Raw genomic sequence first — 24,219 nt, 5'->3', positions numbered from 1 at the left:
AACAGCAGAAAGTGGATGTTAAGGAACAGTATATTGTATCCAAGATGAATGGTAATTATTATTAGCAGCAGATTACTGCATCGCATTTTTTTAACCTATCACAACTTATTTCATTCATCACTTTGATATACTGAACATTTAGCAGTGTTCTAAAGAAGTATGAAGGATAACAATTATGTTTTCCTTTTTTGAGGTAGTGCCATGAAACTAAGTTTGACATTTCTCAGCCCTAAAGTCGTCGGTCCAATGATGACTAAATGGGCCGATACTGGATTCCCACACACTGTCACAGACAGGTAGGGGCAGGTGGTCTTTGAAGAACCATGGGATGGGATGGGATGCTCAGGTTTTGCATGTGTTGCATTAGTCTCCATTCAGCCAGTCAGAGACAATCAAGATGATTAGCATCTTCATGGATGTTTCTTTTCCTTTTTGTGCAATCTTGGGCAAAAGATCCCTAATTATTGGTGGGAATGTTGCATTTTTTCAGGGAGACATGGAGAATGGCCATGATGCTTTAACTTGTTTTGAAATTTTTGTCAGGTAAGCAAACAGGGTGGCATGCTGGTTCAGTGGTTAGCACTGCTGCCTTCCAGCACCAGGGACCCGGGTTTGATTCCCACCTCAGGTGGCTGTGTGGAGTTTGCACATTCTTCCCGTGTTTGCCTCCAGGTGCTCCGGTTTCCTCCCACAATCCAAAAATGTGCTGGTTAGGTGAATTGGCCATGGTAAATTGCCAATAGTATCAGGTGCATTAGTCAGGGGTAAATATAGGGTAGGAAAATGGGTCTGGGTGGGATGTTGTTCGGAGGGTCGGTGTGGACTTGTTGGGCCAAAGGCCCTGTTTCCATACTGTAGGGAATCTAATCTAAAAGCAAAATACTCTAGATGCTGGAAATCTGAGATGAGTACAGGAAATGCTGGAGAAATTCAGCTGGTCTGAAGAAGAGTCTTATTGGACTGAAAACATTAACTTTGTTTCTCTATCCACAGATGCTGTTAGACCTAAATTTCTCCAGCATTTTCTGTGCTTAATATAATTGATATTGTCTGCGCAATGTAGCTGATTGATTAAAGCCAATGTCTCAGCACTGGGGATATTGACTTGAATGAGGACATTGATATTCAAGTGCCTCTCCTGCGGATGGATTAATACATTTTTGCAGAGATATTGTTGGTGATATTTCTGTGGCAATTTGATATGTCTACTGTATACTCTCCATGTTACCATCTCCAGGGAAAGTAACACTACATTCCTGTGTGGTGTATGAGTTTGGTCCCTGGTTTGAAAGCATTGTCATAATAAACTCTGTTCCTCAAATGGCTAAAGGCTGCCTTGGCACATTGGAAGTGATATTAAATTTGATCATCAATATCTGTCCTCACTGATTGGAGGCTCCCAAGGTATAAGAATCAATCCAAGTTGTCTAGTGACTCGCTGTGAATCATAATAGTCAGGGTTGATGTTACATGGCTGGTAGAGAACCCTTGTCTTCTGGATATTTAACCTGAGGCCTCCAAGCAACCATATGTGTATTGCAACTCAATTGGTTTTTATTAATTCATGGGATGACAGCATCGTTGGCAAGGCCATCATTAATTGCCCATCCCAAATTGCCCAGAGGTAGTTCAGAGTCAACCACATTGCAGTGGGGTAGGCCAGGCCAGGTAAGGCTGGCAGTGTCCTTCCTTAAAGGGCGTTAGTGAACCAGATGAGTTTTTCCCGACAATCGGCTGTGGACCTGCAGTCGCATGTAGGTAAGGACAGCAAGATTTCCTAGGAACAATCTTCAATGATCATGGTCATCATTAGACTCTTAATTCCAGATTTTTATTCAATTCAAATTCCACCATTTGCCATGGCAGGATTCAAACCCAGAACCCCAGAACATTTCCTTGGTCTATGGATTAACAGTTCAGTGATAATATTGTTAGGTCATCACCCAACCTCGATTCCCTGAGCTCTAACTTGATACTTGCTTTCATAACTGTCATCCTTTAAAATTGCTGCGGAAAACCTCTCTTTTTGAGAAAGTTATTGGTCCTATTCAAATATCTTCGATGGGACTTCAACGTTGTGGCCATTTCGGAGACATGGATAGAAGAGGGTGAGGAATGGATGTTGAAGGTTGCAGCGTTTAAATCTTTCATTAAGAACAGGCAAGGCGGTAAAAGAGGGGGAGGTGTGGCCTTGTTAGTCAAGGATAGTATAACGGTGGCTGAAAGAACATTTGACAAGGATTCGTCTGCTGAGGTAGTATGGGCTGAGGTTAGAAACAGGAGAAGAGAGGTCACACTGCTGGGAGTTTTGTTATAGGCCTCTGCAGAGTTCCAGGGAGGTGGAGGAGAGGATTGGCCAAATGACTCTGGGTAAGAAGTGAAAAGAACAGGGTGGTCATTATGGGGGACTTTAACTTCCCCAACATTGACTGGAAATTCCTGATGAAGGGCTTATGCTCGAAACGTCGAATTCTCTATTCCTGAGATGCTGCCTGGCCTGCTGTGCTTTGACCAGCAACACATTTGCAGCTGTGATCTCCAGCATCTGCAGACCTCATTTTTTACTGGAAATACTATTACTCCAGTATGATGGATGGATCAGTTTTTGTCCAGTGTGTGCAGGAGGGTTTCCTGACACTGTATGTTGAAGGGCTGACAAGAGGGGAGGCCACACTGAATCTGATACTTGGTAATGAACCGGCCAGGTGTTTGATTTAGTTGTAGGTGAGCACTTTGGACAGAGTGACCATAATTCAGTTACGTTTAGTTTAGTGATGAAAAGGGATAAGTCCATGCCATGGGGCGAAGGCAATTATAATGCGATTAGGCAAGACTGAGGATGCATAGAATGGGGTAGCAAAATGCAGGGGATGCAGATAATGGAAATGTGGTGCAGGTTTAAGGAATGTATATTGTGTGTCCTTGATAGGTATGTCTCTGTCAGGCAGGGAGGAAGTGATAAGGTAAGGGAACCGTAGTTTACTATGGAAATTGCATCTCTTGTTAAGCGGAAGAAGAAGGCTTTTGTGACAATGAGACTGAATTGTTCAGATGAGGCAATGGAGAGTTACAGGTTAGCTAGGAAGGATTTAAAGAGAGAGTTAAGAAGAGCAAAGAGAGGACAGGAGCAGTCTTTAGCAGGTAGAATAAAGGAGAATCCTCCAACTTTCTATAGGCATGTGAGGAATAAAAGGATGATTAGGGTGGGTATAGGGCCAGTCAAAGACAGAAGTGGGAAGTTGAGTGTGGACCCTGTAGAAATCAGACAGGTGCAAAATGAACATTTTTCAATGGTTTTCACTCAGGAAAAGGAGAATATTGTAGAGGAGAAGAATGAGGTACGAGATATTAGACTAGAAAGGATCGATGTTAGTTACGAACAGGTGTTATCAATTCCAGAAGGAGTGAAAGTAGACAAGTCCACTGGGCCGTTTGGGATTTATCCAAGGATTCCCTGGGAAGCTAGGGAAGAGATAGCGGAGCCTTTGGCTTTGATCTTTGAGTTGTCATTGTCTACATATTTAGTACAGAGGACTGGAGGATTGCAAATGTTGTGTCCTTGTTCAATAACGGCAGTAGAGATGACCTAGGTAATCATAGATCTGTGAGCCTTACCTCTGTTGTAGGAAAGGTTTTGGAAAGGATTATAAGAGATAGGATTTATAATCATTTAGCAAGCAAAATTTGATTTCAGACAGTCAACATGGTTTCGTCAAGGGCAGGTCGTGTCTCGCAAACCTCATTGAGTTTTTTGAGAAGGTGACCAAACATGTAGATGAGGTTAGGTCAGTTTGCGTGGTATACATGGACTTCAGTAAAGCCTTCGATAAGGCTCCACAAATTAGGCTGTTGGAGAAAATGCAGAGGCATGGGATTGAGGTTGATTTAGCAGTTTGGATTAGAAATTGGCTTTCTGAAAGAAGGCAGTGAGTGGCGATTGATGGAAAATATTCAGCCTGGAGTCCGGTCATTAGTGGTGTGCCACAAGGATCTGTTTTGGAACCACTGTTGTTTGTCATTTTTGTGATGGGTTAGTAAGTTAGTAAGGCATAGGTGGATGGGTTAGTAAGTTTGCAGATGACACTCAAGTTGGTGGAGTAGTGGACAGTATGGAAGAATGTTACGGGTTGCAGGGGGACTTGGATAAACTGCAGAATTGGGCTGAGAGATGACAAATGGAGTTCAATGCAGCTAAATGTGAGGTGGTTCACTTTGGGAAGAATAACAGGAAGGCAGAGTACTGGTCAAAGGAAAGATTCTTGGTAGTGTGGAGATGCAGAGAGATCTTGGAGTCCATGTACATAGATCCCTGAAATTTGCCACCCAGGTTGATAGTGCTGTTAAGAAAGCATACGGTGTGTTAGGTTTCATTCGTAGAGGGACTGAGTTCTGGAGCCACAATATCATGCTGCAAAATGGTCGTGCAACCGCACTTGGAATATTGTGTACAGTTCTGGTCGGTCCATTACAGGAAGAATGTGGAAGCATTGGAAAAGGTGCAGAGGAGATTTACAGGGATGTTGCCTGATTTGAAGGGAAGATCTTATGAGGAAAGGCTGAGAGACCTGGGTTTGTTCTTATTGCAAAGAAGAAGGCTAAGAGGGGATTTGATAGAGACATAGAAGATGATTAGAGGGTTAGATATGGTAGATAGTGAAAGTCTTTTTCCTCTGATGATGACGTCAGCTTGTATGAGGGGGCATAATTACAAATTGAGGGGTGTTAGATTTAAGCCAGATGTCACAGGCAGGTTCTTTACTCAGAGAGTGCTAAGGGCGTGAAATGGCCTGCCTGCCAATGTAATTAACTCGGCCACATTAGGGAGATTTAAACAACCTTGGATAAGCACATAGAGTCATAGAGATGTACAGTATGGAAACTGACCCTTCGGTCCAACCCATCCATGCCAACCAGATATCCCAACCCGATCTAGTCCCACCTGCCAGCACCCGGCGCATATCCCTCCAAACCCTTCCTATTCATAAATCCATCCAAATGCCTCTTAAATGTTGCAGTTGTACTAGCCTCCACCACATCCTCTGGCAGCTCATTCCAGACATGTACCACCCGCTGCGTGAAAAGGTTGGCCCTTAGGTCTCTTTTATATCGTTCCCCTCTCACCCTAAACCTATGCCCTCTAGTTCTGGACTCCCCGACCCCAGGGAAAAGACTTTGCCTATTTATCCTATCCATGCCCCTCATAATTTTGTAAACCCTCAGCCTCCGACGCTCCAGGGAAAACAGCCCCAGCCTGTTCAGCCGCTCCCTGTAGCTCAGATCCTCCAACCCTGCCAACATCCTTGTAAATCTTTTCTGAATCCTTTCAAGTTTCACAACATCTTTCCAATAGGAAGGAGACCAGAATCGCACACAATATTCCAACAGTGGCCTGACCAATGTCCTGTACAGCTGCAACATGACCTCCCAACTCCTGTACTCAATACTCTGACCAATAAAGGAAAGCATACCAAATGCCTTTTCACTATCCTATCTACCTACGACTCCACTTTCAAGGACCTATGAACCTGCACTCCAAGGTCCCTTTGTTCAGCAATACTCTCTAGGACCTTACCATTAAATGTATAAGTCATGCTAAGATTTGCTTTCCCAAAATGTAGCACCTCCCATTTATCTGAATTAAACTCCATCTGCCACTTCTCAGCCCATTGGCTCATCTGGTCAAGATCCTGTTGTAATCTGAGGTAACCCTCTTCGCTGTCCACTACACCTCCAATTTTGGTGTCATCTGCAAACTTACGAACTGTTTCTCTTATGCTCGTATCCAAATCATTTATGTAAATGACAAAAAGTAGAGGGCCCAGCACCGATCCTTGTGGCACTCCACGGTCACAGGCCTTCAGTCTGAAAAACAACCCTCCACCACCACCCTCTGTCTTCTAGCTTTGAGCCAGTTCTGTATCCAAATGGCTAGTTCTCCCTGTATTCCATGACATCTAACCTTGCTAATCAGTCTCCCATGGGGAACCTTGTCGAACGCCTTACTGATGTCCATATAGATCACATCTACTGCTCTGCCCTCATCAATATTCTTTGTTACTTCATCAAAAAATTCAATCAAGTTTGTGAGACATGATTTCCCATGCACAAAGCCATGTTGACTATCCCGAATCAGTCCTTGCCTTTCCAAATACACATACATCCTGTCCCTCAGGATTCCCTCCAGCAACTTGCCCACCACCGAGGTCAGGCTCACTGGTCTATAGTTCTCTGTCTTGTCCTTACCACCCTTCTTAAACAGTGGCACCACGTTTGCCAACCTCCATTCTTCCGGCACTTCACCTGTGACTATCGATGATACAAATAAGTTTTCAAAAAAAGTTTTGTGATATACATATGAAAGAAGTGAATCTATCATGGTATTCGAACAAATGAAAGACTCAACAAATAACAAGGTATTTTTCAACATATAATTTCTGTTACATCACACTGTAAATTTTTGCTATAAATTCTGTGTCTTACAATTGTGTCGTCCACAACCACCTGATGAAGGAGCGGCGCTCCAAAAGCTAGTGCTTCCAATTAAACCTGTTGGACTATAACCTGGTGTTGTGTGATTTTGAACTATTGATCATCTGTGCTGGTAGAGCATGCATTTGACAGCGGTGCCTCAGATGTATCTTCTCTGAAGTTTCCACCAAAGCAGTATGGTAGCACAGTGGTTAACACTGCTGCCTCACAGCGCTAGAGACCTGGGTTCAATTCCTGCCTCAGGCAACTGTCTATGTGGAGTTTGCACATTCTCCCTCTGTCTGCGTGAGCACCCTCCGGGTGCTCCGGTTTCCTCCCACAGTCCAAAAATGTGCAGGTTCGGTGAACTGGCCATGCTAAATTGCCCATAGTGTTAGGTGAAGGGGTAAAGGTAGGGGAATGGGTCTGGGTGGGTTGCTGTTTGAAGTGTCGGTGTGGACTTGTTGGTTCGAAGGGCCTGTTTCCACTCTGTAAATAATTTAATCTAATGCATTGTTTTATGATGAGGTTGCCATTGGAACTGTCCAAAATAACAAATATTGGCTTGTAAAACTCAGCTCTATCAACAGTTGCTTAAGAAAAGATGCAGTAGCACTTGCTAGCTAACACATTGGCAAGGACTGCACAAACTGCTCCATCCCCTTCATGGACATGGTAATATGCATGTACTTTTCTTGGATGAATACTAGCTTGACCTCACCAACATCCTGCTGTGCTGCCATCTTGGCAATTTTAGGGGCCACATCCATGGACATCAGAAATGCAGTGAACTCCATTGTATTGTCAATGTTCACTTGCTGTTTGTTCTTTTTCCAACAATGTCGAGAATTACAAAGTTAAGATCAAGACTGGGTGGAGCTTGATACGGAGTATTCAAAATGGTGACAACATGGCCATTACACTGAGTCATGTCTTGAATCCAAAAGTCTGTATGCTGTGGCTAAAAAGGAGGGAAGTGGGAAAAAATTCTGTAATTCGGAACCCATTATTTTGTCCAGCATTCTGCCCCATGTGTCTGAAGATCTGCTGGTTGATGTGCAGTCACATCAAGACCCACAGCAGAAATTTGCATCCTGAGTAGAAGTCATCCTCAAATAAGAGACTGCCAGTGAAACTGAGACCAGGTTGAAAAATTACTTAACCAAAGTTCAAAAGCATTAATAGTAATAATCCAAGACAGCTATAAACAGATTTTTTTTTTTAAAAACTATGTAACCAATGTTTTTGCATTTGTCTGATACAAATTATTAACTTTTTTTGACAAATTAATGTATATTTATTATTTTAACAAAACATATAATTCTCCAGTTTCTCCTTGTTTACCACATTAACTTGATTGCTTTTATTTCTATTGTACATAAGAATATTTTGCTTCATATACATTAGTTTGGACAAGAGAAGGGCAAATTAAGAATGCTGATTTAGAGGGATCCTGAGTGAGGAAAAGTAAAGCACATTCTTAAGAATAGACACAGCAAAAGGATATTTACTATTTCAAAAAATATTCACATATACATTTTTTTTTGCTTTCAGAACAGCCTACATCATCAAATAGTGAACAGAAGAAGTTAATCAAACCAGAATCAAAAAAGTCTTCTGAGAAACAACAGAGCATGAATGTTAAGAAACCACATATTATATCCAAGATGAGGGGTAATTGTATATTAGTAGTGGATTACTTCACCCAGTTTTTTTTTGTCATTTGCTTAAGCTTATTTTAATCAACTTATTATTACACAGAATGATTAGTGATGCTCTGTAGATGTAAAACAAGAGTTATGTTAATATAGCACTTTAAAATGGTGAAGAAGTATTATCAGATCCTGAGTCGCACGTCGAGGCATTACGATAGAGACTGAAAATCTAATCAAACATGCAAGGTTTAAGAGCCCTCCTTAAAGGAAGTAAAATAGATGTGCATAGACCAAATTAGTGAGATAATTTCAGCGCTTGAGGATTGTGGAGGTGAAGACTTGTGACAGTTGGGAATGTGCAAGAGGATATTATTGGAAGAGCGCAGGAATCTTGGAGAGCCTTGTAAAGGTTAGAGAAGGAACATCAGAGATTGGAATGGTGGCTCTACCAGGCTATGAATATTTATAGCCCACTGAGCACAGGGGCTATTAGGAACTAGAACAAAATTAATGATTTAATTACTTAGTAAATACGTAAAACTGAAACATGGTTAAAATATGAAGGTATCTATATTTACCTTTCTAACCAACGCCACATACATAAGCACACGCACGCATAGACATACGCATGCACTAAGGCATGTACCAAGTAACAAATAAAAATTGCTCTGCAGAGAGTAACCTTGGGAAAAATCATTTTGACCAATAATTACTAGCTCGTGAAGGGAAGAAAAGATTAGATATGAAATGTTTAAGATGGCTTCTAGTTGATAATTTCATGCATATTGACTGTATCACTAAACATAGTTGTCAACGATAAGTTGTCACTGGGATCTTCAAATTCATATCATCCATGAGAAATCAATAGGAATTGAGAATAAATTTGAGTGAGCTTTCAGGAGTCCAACTGGATCAGAGTTTCACTTACCAGAATGAATGCTCAAAAAGGGTTTTCTCAGATGATAACCTGGGTGGCTTCCCACTTTCAGCAGATTGAACACCAAACAATATCCAAAACAAAGGCATAAACGTCAATAATTAAGTCCAAGCAATTAATTCAAACCATGTGACTTTTTTAATTCAGAAAGTTCCAATGTCCTGGTAGTATTCCCTTTTTTTGAAATAACAGGTATCCAAAGGCACCACCATCTAACATGAATCTTCAAAAATATAATAATAATAATGAAGTATCTACATGTCAGTGATGTCAAACTAATCAATTCAGTTTTCATGCTTGGTCTAAATAAGTTGTACCATTACAAACTTATCAAAATGACAAATGAAAAATGAAGAATTGAAGAATGAATTCAAACTGAAAAACACATGTTTTATTTGGGACATTTTGGGACAACAGGTTGAGAGATGTTTCATTACGTTTCTGAAATTTGGTTTGAATCCAAAGGTAGAAGACCAATGACCTATTCTTTCTCTAAACCCTCAGAACATACTCTTTCATATTTTTAAAGTCACCTCATAATGCCAGTTCTGGTAAACACTTTCTCAATTTACCAATAATGACAATGCTTCGTGGTAAAGTCTAAGTTGTAGTTTCAATATTTATTATGGTGAATAATTTTAATCTTTTTGAATATGGATGTATACTATATTCCTTAATCAGATTTTAGAAGTAATATATTTCAAATTAATGTTTGGTTTGATGTTGTGGACACATACCAGTGCCTTTTGGCATCTATTTTGTTGTTTCACTAAACCATCTTCTCCAAAATTTGATCTATAATTTGTTTTATTCCCCCAAAACAGTTCTGCTATGATTCATAATCAATTGTAATTTCTATATAGATCTCCTTAACTTCTGTATGTTTGCTTTTAAGCCTTCAGATTTTAATTCAAAGATTGAAATTTCTATATGATTTTCATTTCAGGAGCAAGTTATGATAGAATTAGTGTTTGGACATCTAAGTTCGTGACCCAACTGTTCCAACTTTAAATGGTTTTCAGTGTATTAGGACAGTGAATATATGGTACAAAATGTTTGCTGACACCAGCAATCCATTGATGATTACTGTCAGTGGGTGTCAGCACACTAAGCCCATACAGTTAGTTCTCCTATAAGGTGGCTAGCATAAGGGGACATAGCTTTAAATTGAGGGGTGATAGATATAGGAAAGATGTCAGAGGTGTTTCTTTACTCAGAGAGTAGTAGGGTTGTGGAACACCCTTCCTGCAACTGTAGCAGACTCACCAACTTTAAGGGCATTTAAATGGTCATTGAATAAACATATGGATGAAAATTAAATAGAGTAAGATAGGTTGATTCCACAGGTTGGCACAACATTGAGGGCCAAAAGGCCTGTATTGCACTGTAATGATCTATGTTTCTATGTGGTGGTTGTGTTCCCGTGGGACGTTGTGTTATAGAAAATCGCGCAATAGAAGTAATGGGACCCCTAGAAAAAAAAACAGGGTTACAGACTCCAGTTTAGTAAACCTGTCCATTTCTGGTCAGCTACAGAAATACCAAGTTGTTACAAGTGAAATTTCCCAATGTATTGTATTCCCGACTCCTTGTGGAGTGGAGTTTATCCAGAACCTGGCTCTCTGCCATTAAACTTTGTGATTGTGAAACTTTTGGAAGTTTTGTTTTGGTGCAATTAAAATTTCATTTTTTTGAGGGGGTTGCTAAAGGGCTGAGACGCTCTGATAGGCTGGAGGTTTTGAAGGATCTCAGGTTTCAGAGAGAATGAGGGTCCGAGAATCTTAGATCCTCACCCCTCTCTTTCAAACAGAGACTGGGTGAACTTTGGATCAGGCATAACTTGGGGTTGAGTGAGGTGGGGAGAGATGAGGTTTCACACCTTCCACTTCTACACACACATACACCCTCCCTTTGTAAAGTTGCCATCTGTTGAAGCTTCAGATAGCCAGCAACTGAGTCTCTGCTTAAAAAAAGGCCCTGCTTACTTTCCAACACTTGCTGGACATCTGTTTATTTGCACCTTTTGCTACCTATCTCTCTCCCTCACTCTTCCCACTCCTTGGCCCCCAACTCCCCCAACTCCATGCATGAGCCTCATAAGCACTCCAGCAAAATATTCCAGTGTTTGCTTCTCCTACCTTAGTTGCACTTAGAAGCAAAAAAACACACACACAGACAACAACCTGTTGCAATAGATGTGCTAGCAGAATAAATCTAATACAGGAATGGAATCACTTACCAGCAAACAGGAGTTCACTTTATAAAAATAACAGTCTGCAATTCACAAATTGTGTTACAGACAAATCATGTTTATGAAACACACATGAGAGGAGGACTACATATATAGCTCATTTTTCTAGATGGTGTTCTTCAATTAAATAAAGAACAATGACCAATACTGAACAGGAACAGGCCTTTCGGCTCACCAGGCTTGTGCCGACATATGATACCTTTCTAAACTAATAACATTTTACCTCTATATAGACCATATCCCAATATTCCCTGTCACTTCATATATCTGTCAAGATGCCTATTGTATCGGCTTCTTCCACCTCCTCAGGCAGTGCTTTCACTTTGTAAAAAATGATTTGTCTCTCACATCTCCTTTAAACTTTCTGTCTTTTACCTTAAACCTAAATGACCTAGTAATTGATGTTTCCACCCTGGGAAAAAGACTCTGACTATCCATTCTACCCGTGCCTCTCATAATTTTGTAAACTTCTGTCAGGTTGCCCATCATCCTTCAATGTTCAAGCGAAAACAAACCAAGTTTGTTCAATCTTTGCTCATAGCTATTACCCTCCAAACCTGGAGGGCAACAACCTGGTAAATGTTTTCTGTACCCTCTCCAAAGCCTCCACATCTTCTGGTAGTGTGATGACCAGAACTGCAATACTTCAAAAGTGGCGTAACTTAAAGTTCTATACAGCTGCAACATAATTTGCCATTTTTTGTACTCTGTGCCTTGACTGATGAAAGCAAGCATGCCATATGCCTTCTTGATCACCTTATCCACTTGTGTTGCCACCTCATCAGAGTTCCTTTCTGTTAACACTTGGGCTCATTGAAAGATTGTTGATAGTTTACAAGATGTACTGTTTACACTGGTCCTTTTTTATAACAAAAAAAACTGCAAGTTTTATCCATAATTTAAAGATAAGCAAATTCCTTGAGATAAAGAAACTCATGATCATTATCTAGAATCAGACATTTTATTTTTGCTGAAGAGTTGTTGCTGGAAAAAGGCAGCTGGTCAGACAGCATCTGATGAGCAGGAGAATCCAGAGTCGAAGAGTGTAGTGCTGGAACCGGCTGTGCTTTTCCAGCACGACACTCTACGACTCTGATTTCCAGCATCTGTAGTCCTCACTTTCTCCTATTTTATTTTTGCAAGTGCTTGCAGATGTTGAAGACATTTTAATGTCAATATCAGTGATATCCAACACCTTGACATCAATGTTTTTAAAAAATGAAATAATTATGGCTGCCATATTTGTATATTTAATTTTGTTTCGCTGGTACAGCCTTTGCGGAACTATAGTATACACAGGCTTTCTTCATCTCCAGCATTATGAAAAATTATATCAAAGTTTCCTCTCTGCTGTGAGATATTTGATGTTGAACACCTCATCTGAAGGACATCTTTTCCCATTGGATAAGACAGCCTCTCTGCCATATCATCCAGATTATGAGCTAATGTTTATTAGAGGATTTATGATGAGTAATCAAATAAAATACAGAACTCACTTCCACGCTTTTGTGATTCATTTATTTTGTAAACAGGGAGTTCAGTAGTTATTTTAACCACTGCACAAGAACATAAATGCTACTTCCAAGGTGCCTAAAAACATCCAAGATGTTTATGTAAACAAATGTTTTAACAAATGTAACAAATAAGTTTAGGTTTGTCTGAAGATATTTGTTTTGTAATCTACATTTGGCTTGTTTACCACATTAACTTAATTGTTTTTATTTGTATCGCATCGCATCATAAGAAGATGTTATTTTATTTGTGATTCATTTGGAAAATATCGATAGTAAATTAAGGGTTAAGGTTCAGTCAGGTGGTGTAGTTAAGAAAAATAAAACACAGCCTTAAGGATAAACGTAACTAAAAGGATATGTGCTATTTGTTTCTAATTATTTATATTTTCTTTTCCTTTCAGAACAGTCTGCATCATCAAATGGTGAACTAAAAAAGTTAGTAAACCCAGAGTCTAAAAGGTTTTCTGAGAAACAACAGAACATGAGTGTTAAGAAACAGCATGTTGAATCCATGATTATTGGTAATTATATATTGCAGTGGATTACTTCACAAATTACTTCTTGTCATTTCTTACGTTTACTTTGTCTCAATATTATGCATGATGACTAGCAATGTTCTCTAAACGTAGTAACAATTGTCATAGAGTCATAGAGATGTATAGCGCGGAAACTGAACCTTCGGTCCAACTTGTTCATGCCGACCAGATATCTCAACCCGATCTAGTCCCACCTGCCAGCACCCAGCGTATATCCTTCCAAACACCTTCCTATTCATATACCCATCTAGATGCCTTTAAATGTTGCAATTGTACCAGCCTCCACCACTTCCTCTGGCAGCTCATTCCATACACATACCACCCTCTGAGTGAAAAGGTTGCTTCTTAGGCCTCTTTTATATCTTTCCCCTCTCACCCTAAACCTATACCCTCTAGTTCTGGACTCCCCCACCCCAGGGAAAAGACTTTTGTCTATTATCCTATCCATGCCCCTCATGATTTTGTAAACCTCTATAAGGTCACCTCTCAGTCTCCAACACTTCAGGGAAAACAGCCCTAGCCTATTCAACCCCTCCCTATAACTCAAATCCTCCAAACCTGGCAACATAGTTGTAAATCTTTTCTGAACCCTTTGAAGTTTCACATATTTCCAATAGGAAGGAGACCAGAATTGCACACAATATTCCAACAGTGGCCTATCCAATGTCCTGTACAGCTGCAACATGACCTCCCAACTCCTGTACTCAATACTCTGACCAATAAAGGAAAGCATACCAAACGCCTTCTTCACTATCCCATCTACCTGCGACTCCACTTTCAAAGAGCTATGAACCTGCATTCCATGGTCTCTTGGTTCAAAAACATTCCCTAGGCCCTTACCATTAAGTGTATAAGTCCTGCTAAAATTTGCTTTCCTAATTGCAGTACTTCACATTTACAGAGATTAAACCCCACCTGCCACTTCTCAGCCCATTGGCCCATCTGATCAAGATCCCATTGTAATCTGAGGTGACCTTCTTCGCTATCCACTCAATAATACTGTCAATGTGACATGTACAATATATAGCAACCTTCACCTGCTTCCTTCACCCTTCATCTTTTGGCAGAATCTACTGCCTGGTCTACAGCATCTCCTTGTCACAGGAAAATGAGATGAGCAATTGTGATTTGGCACAAATTGGATCCGTAATTGCCTTCATACATTTGTGAGTCCAGGATTGTGAAATCACACATACATTGCCAGCAAATCCTTGAACGCAGCCAGCTGCATAAAAGTTTAGTGTAATTGTCACTTTGAAGCTTCCAGGGCAGGATGACTAACTACCCCTTCAGTTTCATGCCCTGCTCCATCAGTTGGAATAGATCTGTGGTCGTGACCTGTGACATTCGCAGTCTGCAGCAACATTGCACTTTATACATCTGGGGGAAATGGAATCAAGAATGATACACCAGTGGAGGCAATAACCTACTAATCCACAACCTGAGATAATATTCTGGGGATCTGGATTCAAACCCCAGATGGTGAAATCTGAATTCAGTAAAACTCTGGAAATAAGAGTCTAATGATGACCATTATCAATTATATAAAAAAATCTGGTTTGCGAATGTCCTGCAGAGAAGGAAATCTGCCATTCTTATCTGGTCTGTCCTACATGGGACTTCAGATCCACAACAATGTAGTTGACTCTTAATTGCCATCTGAAATGGTCTAGCAAACTATTCAGCTGTAAATGTGTGAAAAAATAAATGAAACCAGATGAACCTGGCATTGACCGACGCACTGGAAACAGTCAAAACAGCTCTGTCAACCCTACGAAACTGCTGCACTGTCCAAATTTGGGAGAGGTGCCTCAGACTAATCAATCAAAAGCCTGCCATAGTCATATTCACAAAATCATACCTTACCACTATCACCGTCCCTGAGTCTGTTCTGTAGAATTGGGCACACAGTGGTATACAGTTGGAAGTGAGTTGTCCCAAGAATATTCAACATTGACTCTGGATATCATGAACTCTCATGGCATCAAGTCAACCATGGGCAAGTAAACCGTCTGCTGATAACCACCTAGCATCCTCCCTTCGCTGATGATTCAGTGCTCCAGCATGTTGAACAACATAAGAAGCACTGAGGGTGGCAAGGATGCAAAATGTACTCTGGAGAGGGGGATTTAAATATCCAAGAGTGGCTCAGCAGCAGCATTACTGATTGAGCTGGTCAAGCCTTAAAGGACATTGCTGCTAGACCTGATCTCCACATGGTGAGGGAAAATTATATGACCTCAATCTCCCCAGTATGCTTGCCACAGATGCATCTGTCCATAACAGTATTGGTCAGAGTGACCACAGCACAGCCTTTGTGGAGATGAAAGCCATCTTTACATTGATAATACTTTACGTCTTGCAAAGTGGGACCATGTTGAATGGGACACACTTCAAAAATATCTAGTAACTCAAGAAAGGGTATCCATGAGGTGCTATGAGCTATCAGCAGTAGCAGAGTCTTACTCCAACACAATCTGCAACATCATGGCCTGGTATAGCCCGCACTCTACCCTTACTGTCAAGCCAGGGGATCAACCCTGGTTCAATGAAGCATGAAGGAGGGCATGGTGTAGCATCATGCATACCATAACAATTAGGTGTTAACCTGGTGAAGCTACAAAAGAATGGACAACTTGTGCGACAAACAGCAAGTGCTCGACTGAGGTAAGCCATTCCACAACCAGATCTGCAGTCCTGCCACATCCAGTCATGAATGGTGGTTGATAATTAAACAACTCACTGGAGGAAGAAGCTTCACAAATATTCCCCATCCTCAAAGATAGGAGAGCCGAGCAATTCAGTGCAAAGGACAAGGTTGAAGCACTTGTAACATTCTTCAATCAGAAGTGCTGGGTGGATGATACATTTTGGCCAACTCCAGAGGTTTCCAGCATTGCAGATGTCAGTCTTTAGCCAATTCAATTCACTCCACGTGATATCAGGAAATGATTAGAGGCTTACTTATTACTTCCTCACCTTTCATCCCACTATCTCTGGATTCTTACCTTCCACCCTGCTAATCTTAGATACCATGCATTATTTCCACCACCTACAATCAAACCCCCATAACCAAAGATATATTTCCCTTCCCACCCCTATCTGCATTCTGCAGATTCTATTCCCTCCGTGATTGGAGACATCAGAGGTAGGTTCTTTATGCAGAGAATTGTGAATGCATGGAATGCATTGCCAGCTGTGTGGTGGAAGCAGAGTCATTGGGGACATTTAAGGGATGGTTGGACATGCACACATGGATAGCAGTGAGTTATGGGGTGCGTCGGTTAAGTTACTATATTTTACATTAGGATTAAACCTCGGCACAACATCGTGGGCCAAAGGACCTGTTCTGTGCTGTACTTTCTATGTTCTATGTTCTATTTCCTCATTAGGGCCAGGTAACCCCACCAACCCACCCTCCATTCCAAGCACCTTCCCTTGCTGCCACAGGAGGTGGAAAACCTGCGCTCAATCCTCCCCCCTCACCTACATCAAAGGCCCAAAGGATCTTTTCACATCCGGCGGATTTTCCTGCACATCCACCCACCTCATCTACTGCGTCCGTTGCTCTCGAAGTGGTCTCCTGTACACTGGGGAGACAGGATACCAACTCGCGGAGCATTTCTGGGAACATTTCTTGGACACATACCAAACAACTTGTGGCCGACCACTTCAATTCCCCCTCCTATTCCCCCAAAGACATGCAAGTTCTGACCCTGGTCCACCATCAAATCCAAGCCACCTGACAACTGGAGGAAGAATGCCTCATCTTCTGCCTTGGGACCTTTCAACCAGATGGCATTAACATCAAATTTACTAGTTTCCAAATCTCCCCTCCCCCCCACCTTATCACAGATTCAATCCTCCACTTTGGCATGCCCTATTGACCTGTCCTACCTGTCCATCTTCCTTTCCATCTATTTGTTCCACCCTCCCCACCAACCTATCACAATCACTCCCTACCTGCATCCATTTATTGCCTTCCCAGCTACCTTCCCCACTCCCCATTTATCTCTCAGCTTCCTTCCCCCTCCATATTCCTGATGAAGGGCTTATGCCCAAAACATCGATTCTCCTGCTCCTCGGATGCTGCCTGACCTGCTGTGCTCCTCCAGCGCCACACGTTTTGATTGGTACTTACTGTAAAGGCTATGGTCCTGACTACATTCCTGTAATAGTGCTAAAGGCTTATGTTCCAGAACCTGCCACACCCCTGGCCAAGTTCAACTATAGCTCTAACACATATCAGATTTACATACCAGATCTACCTATTAGATCTATCATATCTACAGATCAACCCAAAAACGTGAAAAATTGCCTTGGTATTGCCAGTACAAAAAAAAAGCAGGACAAATCCGACCCAGCCTTTTACTGCCTCAGAGTCTACACTTGATCATTTGTAAGGTGATGGAAAGTGTCATCAACAGTACAATGAAGCAGCATTTTCTTAACAGCCTGCTTGCCAGCCTCTGACCAGTCTGGATTTTGTTAAGGCCACTCAGCTCCTGACCTCATTGCAACATTGGTTCAAACATTGATACAGGAGCTGGCTACCACAGTTGAAGGGATAGTGACTGCCTTTGATATCAAGACTGCATTTGACCAAGTGAACTATTAAGGAGCCCTCGCAAAACCGGAATCAGCAAGAATCAAAGAAAGCTCTCTGCTGGTTGGCATCATACTATGCACATAGAAAGATGGTTGTGGATGTTAGGTGTCAGTCATCTCAGCTGCAGGAGTTCATTCAGGTAGTGTCTCAGGTCCATCCATCTTTAGCTGCTTCATTAATGACCTTCCCTCATCATAAGGTCAAATATGGGAATGTTCACCAATTAGGGCACAATGTTCAGCACCATTCACAACCCCTCAGATCCAAGTTCCAAATCTAGCAAAATCTCAACAATAACCAGACTTGAGCTGAATAATGGCATGTAACATTCCAATCATAAAAATTGCATGCAATGACAAACTCCAATACAACACAATCTAAACCGTGCCCCCTTGACATTCAGTGGCATTACCATCATTGAATCCCTCACTATCAGCATTGTGGGAGTTACCATTTACCAGAAATTAAACTAGACTCGCCATATAAATACAGTGGTTGCAAGAGCTGGTCAGAGGCTGACAATACTGCAGCGAGTAACTCACCTGCTGACTCCCAAAGCCAGTCCACCATCAACAAGGAACAAGTCAGGAGAATGATGAAATACTGTCCACTTCCCTAGATGAGTACAAGTCCAACAACACTCAAGAAGCTTGACACCATCCAGGAATAAGCAGCCCACTTGATTGGCACCATATCCACAAACATCTACTCCCTCCACACCCAACACTCAATAGCAGCCGTGTATACAATCTACAAGATACACTCTGGAAATTTACAAAGGCTCCTTAGACAATATCTTCCAATTATTTTAACTACTGTCAAAGTGCAGTAACTTCGAATACTCATCTGCAATTATTTTATTAACAAATAATTCTTAAAAAGGTTTTACAATACTTAATTTAACATTTTTGAAATACAATTCTGTAGTCAGACATCTTTCACCATATTTAGTTAATTGTTTCTGTTTGTATTGTGCCATAAGCTTCACATTATATGTAGCTAGTTTGAGAAATGAATCAGGACTACATGAGATTTTTTTTTAGATTACCTACAGTGTGGAAACAGGCCCTTCGGCCCAACAAGTCCACACCGACCCGCCAAAGCGCAACCCACCCATACCCCTACATTTACCCCTTTACCTAACACTACGGGCAATTTAGCGTGGCCAATTCACCTGACCCACACATCTTTGGACTGTGGGAGGAAACCAGAGCACCCGGAGGAAACCCACGCAGACACGGGGAGAACGTGCAAACTCCACACAGTCTGTCGCCAGTCGGAATCTGGGCTGGATTTTCAATCCAGCATTAGGAGCCAAATGGCCAAATCATTTCCCAGTACCAACCCCTTACCACTGTCAGAAGTAGTAAGAAGCTGTGAATTTTGAAGATGATGATCTAATTGGAGACACTGAGAACACCTTGGAAATAGGAACCTCATAGAACATAGAACACTACAGCGCAGAACGGGCCCTTCAGCCCTCAGTGTGTGAACTATTCTCAGCTCGTCCCCCTTCACTATCCCATCATCATCCATGTGCTTATCTAAGGATTGTTTAAATCTCCTTAATGTGGCTGAGTTTACTACATTAGCACGTAGGGCATTCCACACCCTTACCACTGTTTTCGTAAAGAACCTGTCTCTGACATCTGTCTTAAAACTATCACCCCTCAATTTGTAGTTATGCCCCCTCGTACAATCTGACATCATCATCCTAGGAAAAAGACTTCCACTGTCTACCTTATCTAATCCTCTGATAATCTTGTATGTCTCTATCAAATCCTCTCTTAGCCTTCTTCATGCCAATGAGAAGAGGTTCAGGTGTCACAGCCTTTTCTCATAAGACCTTCCCTCCAGACCAGGCAACATCCTAGTAAGTCTCCTATGCACCTTTTCCAATGCTTCCACATCCTTCCCGAAATATGGGGACCAGAACTGTACACAATATTCTAAGTGTGGCCACACCAGCGTTTTGTATAGTTGCAGCATGATATTACGGCTGCAGAACTCAGTCCCTCTAGGAATGAAACGCCTTCTTAACAGCACTATCCACCTGGGTGGCAACTTTCAGGAATCTATATACATGGACCCCAAGGTCCCCCTGCACATCCAGACTCTGGATTAGTGGTGCTGGAAGAGCACAGCAGTTCAGGCAGCATCCAAGGAGCAGCGAAATCGATGTTTCGGGCAAAAGCCCTTCATCAGGAATAAAGGCAGAGAGCCTGAAGCGTGGAAAGATAAACTAGAGGAGGGTGGGGGTGGGGAGAAAGTGGTATAGAGTACAGTAGGTGAGTGGGGGAGGGGATGAAGGTGATAGGTCAGGGAGGAGAGTGTGGAGTGGATAAGTGGAAAAGGAGATAGGCAGGTAGGGCAAGTCCGGGCAAGTCATGGGATAGTGCTGAGCTAGAAGTTTGGAATATAGTCCTGCACATCCACAATACCAAGAAACCTTCCATCGACCCAGTACTCTGCCTTCCTGTTATTCTTCCTAAAGTGCGCCACCACACATTTAGCTCCACTGAACTCTATTTGCCACCTCTCAGCCCAATTCTGCAGTTTATCTAAGACCCCTGCAACCTGTAACATTCTTCCATACTGTTCACTACTCCACTGACTTTAGTATTGTCTGCAAATTTACTAATCAATCCACCTATGCCTGCGTCTAAGTCATTTATAAAAATGACAAACAGCAGTGGTCCCAAAACGGATCTTTGTGGCATACCACTAGTAACCGGACTCCAGGCTGAACATTTTCCATCAACCGCCACTTGCTGTCTTCTTTCAGAAAGCCAGCTTCTAATCCAAACTGCTAAATCATCCTCAATCCCATGCTTCTGCATTTTCTCCAACGGCCTACCGTGTGGAACCTTATCAAAAGCTTTACTAAAGTACATGTATACCATGTCAACTGCTCTACCCTCATCTACATGCTTGCTCATGATGGAGGAATGTTTGAAAAAACAAATGGCAGCCATTTTGGTGCTTACATTGCCTGGAGGAATGGACCAGGCATGAGAACAGAGGGCCAACAGGATGATATCAGAAGACTGATGTATCACCCATGTGCACAATTTCCAATGAGCACCTTACATCTGACTTGGACCCTCAGCTGTGACACATGATTCAGAGGAATGGGTGGTTAAAGGAAATTAAAACAAACACATAAACATAAGCACAACAAATCTTTAATTATTTAAATTTAATTTAATTTCAGAGCACACTGCACCATCAAGTAGTCAAATGGAGAAATTAACAAATCTGGAATCAAAACAATCTGCTGAAAAACAACAGAACATGGATATAAAGAAGCGGCATGTTGAATTCAACCTGGCTGGTAAGTAAATCATGCGAATGGATTACTTCACAGATTTTTTTGTTACTTGCAATTTTGTTTTCAGCTATCTCATTCCTATATTGAATGATGAAGGGCTGATGAAGGGCTTATGTCCGAAATGTCGAATTTCCTATTCCTTGGATGCTGCCTGACCTGCTGTGCTTTAACCAGCAACACATTTTCAACTGTGATCTCCAGCATCTGCTGACCTCATTTTTTACCCTATCTCATTCCTATATTGAATGTAGATCAGTTTCTGTAAATCAATTGGAAAAAAAAAACAATTGCATTGATTTAGATTGTTTAAGATAGTAAAATGTCCCAAAGAACTTCACTAGAGTCTTATTGGAAACTGAGTCTTACTGAAACAGGAGATATTAGGATAGATGACCAAAAGTTTGGTCAAAGAGGAAAATTGAAAAGAGGCAAAGATCCCAGAGAGGGAATTCCATTGTTTCGCACTTAGGCAGCTGAATGTGAAGCTGGGGAAATACGTACCATTGAGGAAATGCTGAAAATTGGGAATTCACCAGGGGCCAAAATTCAAGTAGTACAAAGATCTTAGAAGGTTGTATATTCCAGAGATAAAGAGAGTTACAGCAATAAAAGGATTTGAAAATAGCTAAGAAATTTAAAATTGAGGCATTGCCAGGCCAGGAGCCAAGTTAGATCAGTGAGCACAAGGATAATGAGAGGAAAGGACTTGATGGGATTCAAATATGAGGAAAAAAAAATTTGTCTGTGTTCTGATTTAGGAAGTATCCAACTGGGCAATTGAAGAAGAGAAGCTGGAGAAGGGTAGTGTGGTCAACCATCTCAAAGATTGCAGACATGTCATGAAGGCTGAGGACACACTATTTATTATGGTTGCACTTATTTAGGATAAAGTCCATTTCAGTCCTGTGGTAGGGTGGAATCTGACGAGAGAGGTAAAAACATGAAGTCATTTTATGGGAAATCTGGGCAGTTTGAGAGGTTACAATGTACCCCAGGTCTCTGGAAAGGAAAAGGGGTTGGGAGAATGAACAATAATTTCCAAAATCAGGGAGAATCAAGGTAGGTAGATAATGACAGCCTTGAAGGGGAAGTACACAGTACCTAAGAAAAGCGAACAGTTTACAATATCTCCTAACATGGTTCCAGGAATGGAAGTGGTCAGCAGTTTGGTGGGAATAGGGTCCGGGGAGCAAAATGTGGATCTCAAGCTGCAATTCAGATTTCTTTCTTATAGTAATGAAAATATGATGCACGAACTTTTCATGTTGTGCTAAAAATGAATTGATATTAAGAAAACTATTTCAATCAAGGCAAATCAAGTTAGAGATTGAAAGAGGTTTCACTCCCTGTTTCTGGACTTGATTTGAATCCAAAGGACACTTAAACTCTTGCTAATCCTCAGTATATTTATTATTTAACTCCTTTCTTTCAAATTGCCAATTTTGGCAGATACTCTCTCAGTTTATCAGTAATGACAAGATAACCTTCCAATGTATATAAGTCTATAGGTTCCAAGTTGTGTTGCCAACACTTATTATGATGCATGATTTTAATCTTCTGCAGTATTGATGAGTAGCATATTTCCTTTGTAGGATTTTATAAGGAATACATTTCAAATCGACAGTGCAGTGTAATTATGGATGATACAAGTTATTTCTTATTACAGTATTGAAAGATCACTGATGTTTTACAAGAGAAAAGGGTTCATTCTACCCTTTGCTTGACAACCAAGGGATCTGGAGAATTTTATCTGGCTTGGACATAAAGTTCTTAGATAAGAAGCGATTTTTGTGTATGTTTGTGTGTCAGTGTTGAAATATTTTGCATTCTTCATATATAGAGTCATAGAGATGTACAGTACAGAAACAGACCCTTCGGTCCAACCTGTCCATGCCAACCAGATATCCCAACCCAATCTAGTCCCACTTGCCAGCACCTGGCCCACATCCCTCCAAACCCTTTCATATACCCATCCAGATGCCTTTTAAATGTTTCAATTGCACTAGCCTCCGCCACTTCCTCTGGCAGATCATTCCATACACATACCACCCTCTGATGTTAAAAAGTTGCCCCTTAGGTCTATTTTATATATTTCCCCTCTCACCCTAAACCTATGACCTCTAGTTCTGGACTCCCCCACCCCAGGGAAACGACTTTGTCTATTTATCCTATCCATGATTTTATAAACCTCTTTGAGGTCACCCCTCAGCCTCTGACGCTCCAGGGAAAACAGCTGCAGCCTATTCAACCACTCCCTGTAGCTCAAATTCTCCAATCCTGGCAACACCCTTGTAAATCTCCAATATTCCAACCTCCAGTCTTCTGGCACCTTACCTGTGGCGATAAATGACACAAATATCTCAGCAAGAAGCCCAGTAATCACTTTCCCAGCTTTCCATAGAGTTTGAGGATACACCTGAATCAGGTCCTAGAGATTTATACACTTTTATGCATTTCAAGACATCCAGCAATTTCTCCTCTGTAATATGGATATTTTTCTTGGAACTTTTTTACTTTTAATAGATTTTAACAAATTTTAGCAGACTCCTCTTATGCCTTACAGCATTCTTTCCTCTATTTTCTCTCTAGATAACTTAGATGTAATTTGAAACACTTGCTGTTTCAATATAATGGCTTGTGGGAGAAAGATAGTAATGAAGCACTTACATTGACTTTTGAAGTTGTATAGCTAAATGTATCTCAAGTTCCAGTTGTTGATCAAACTTTAGAATTTTTTTCATTCTTAGAATTGGCATTGAACATCAAGTGTAATGCTAATCTCTTTTCATGTCAATGACCTCTCCATGCCTCAAATTAGATATGTCACCTGGTCAGATTGTTTCTGGATAGGCCACAAAATTTAACAGGTCTCTTTGATGGATGTAGGTTTGCTTGCTGAGCTGAAAGGTTCATTTCTA

This window comes from Hemiscyllium ocellatum, chromosome 7, assembly GCF_020745735.1.
Source record: "Hemiscyllium ocellatum isolate sHemOce1 chromosome 7, sHemOce1.pat.X.cur, whole genome shotgun sequence".
Classification (NCBI taxonomy): Eukaryota; Metazoa; Chordata; class Chondrichthyes; order Orectolobiformes; family Hemiscylliidae; genus Hemiscyllium; species Hemiscyllium ocellatum.
Note: the sequence above shows the minus strand (reverse complement) of the source record.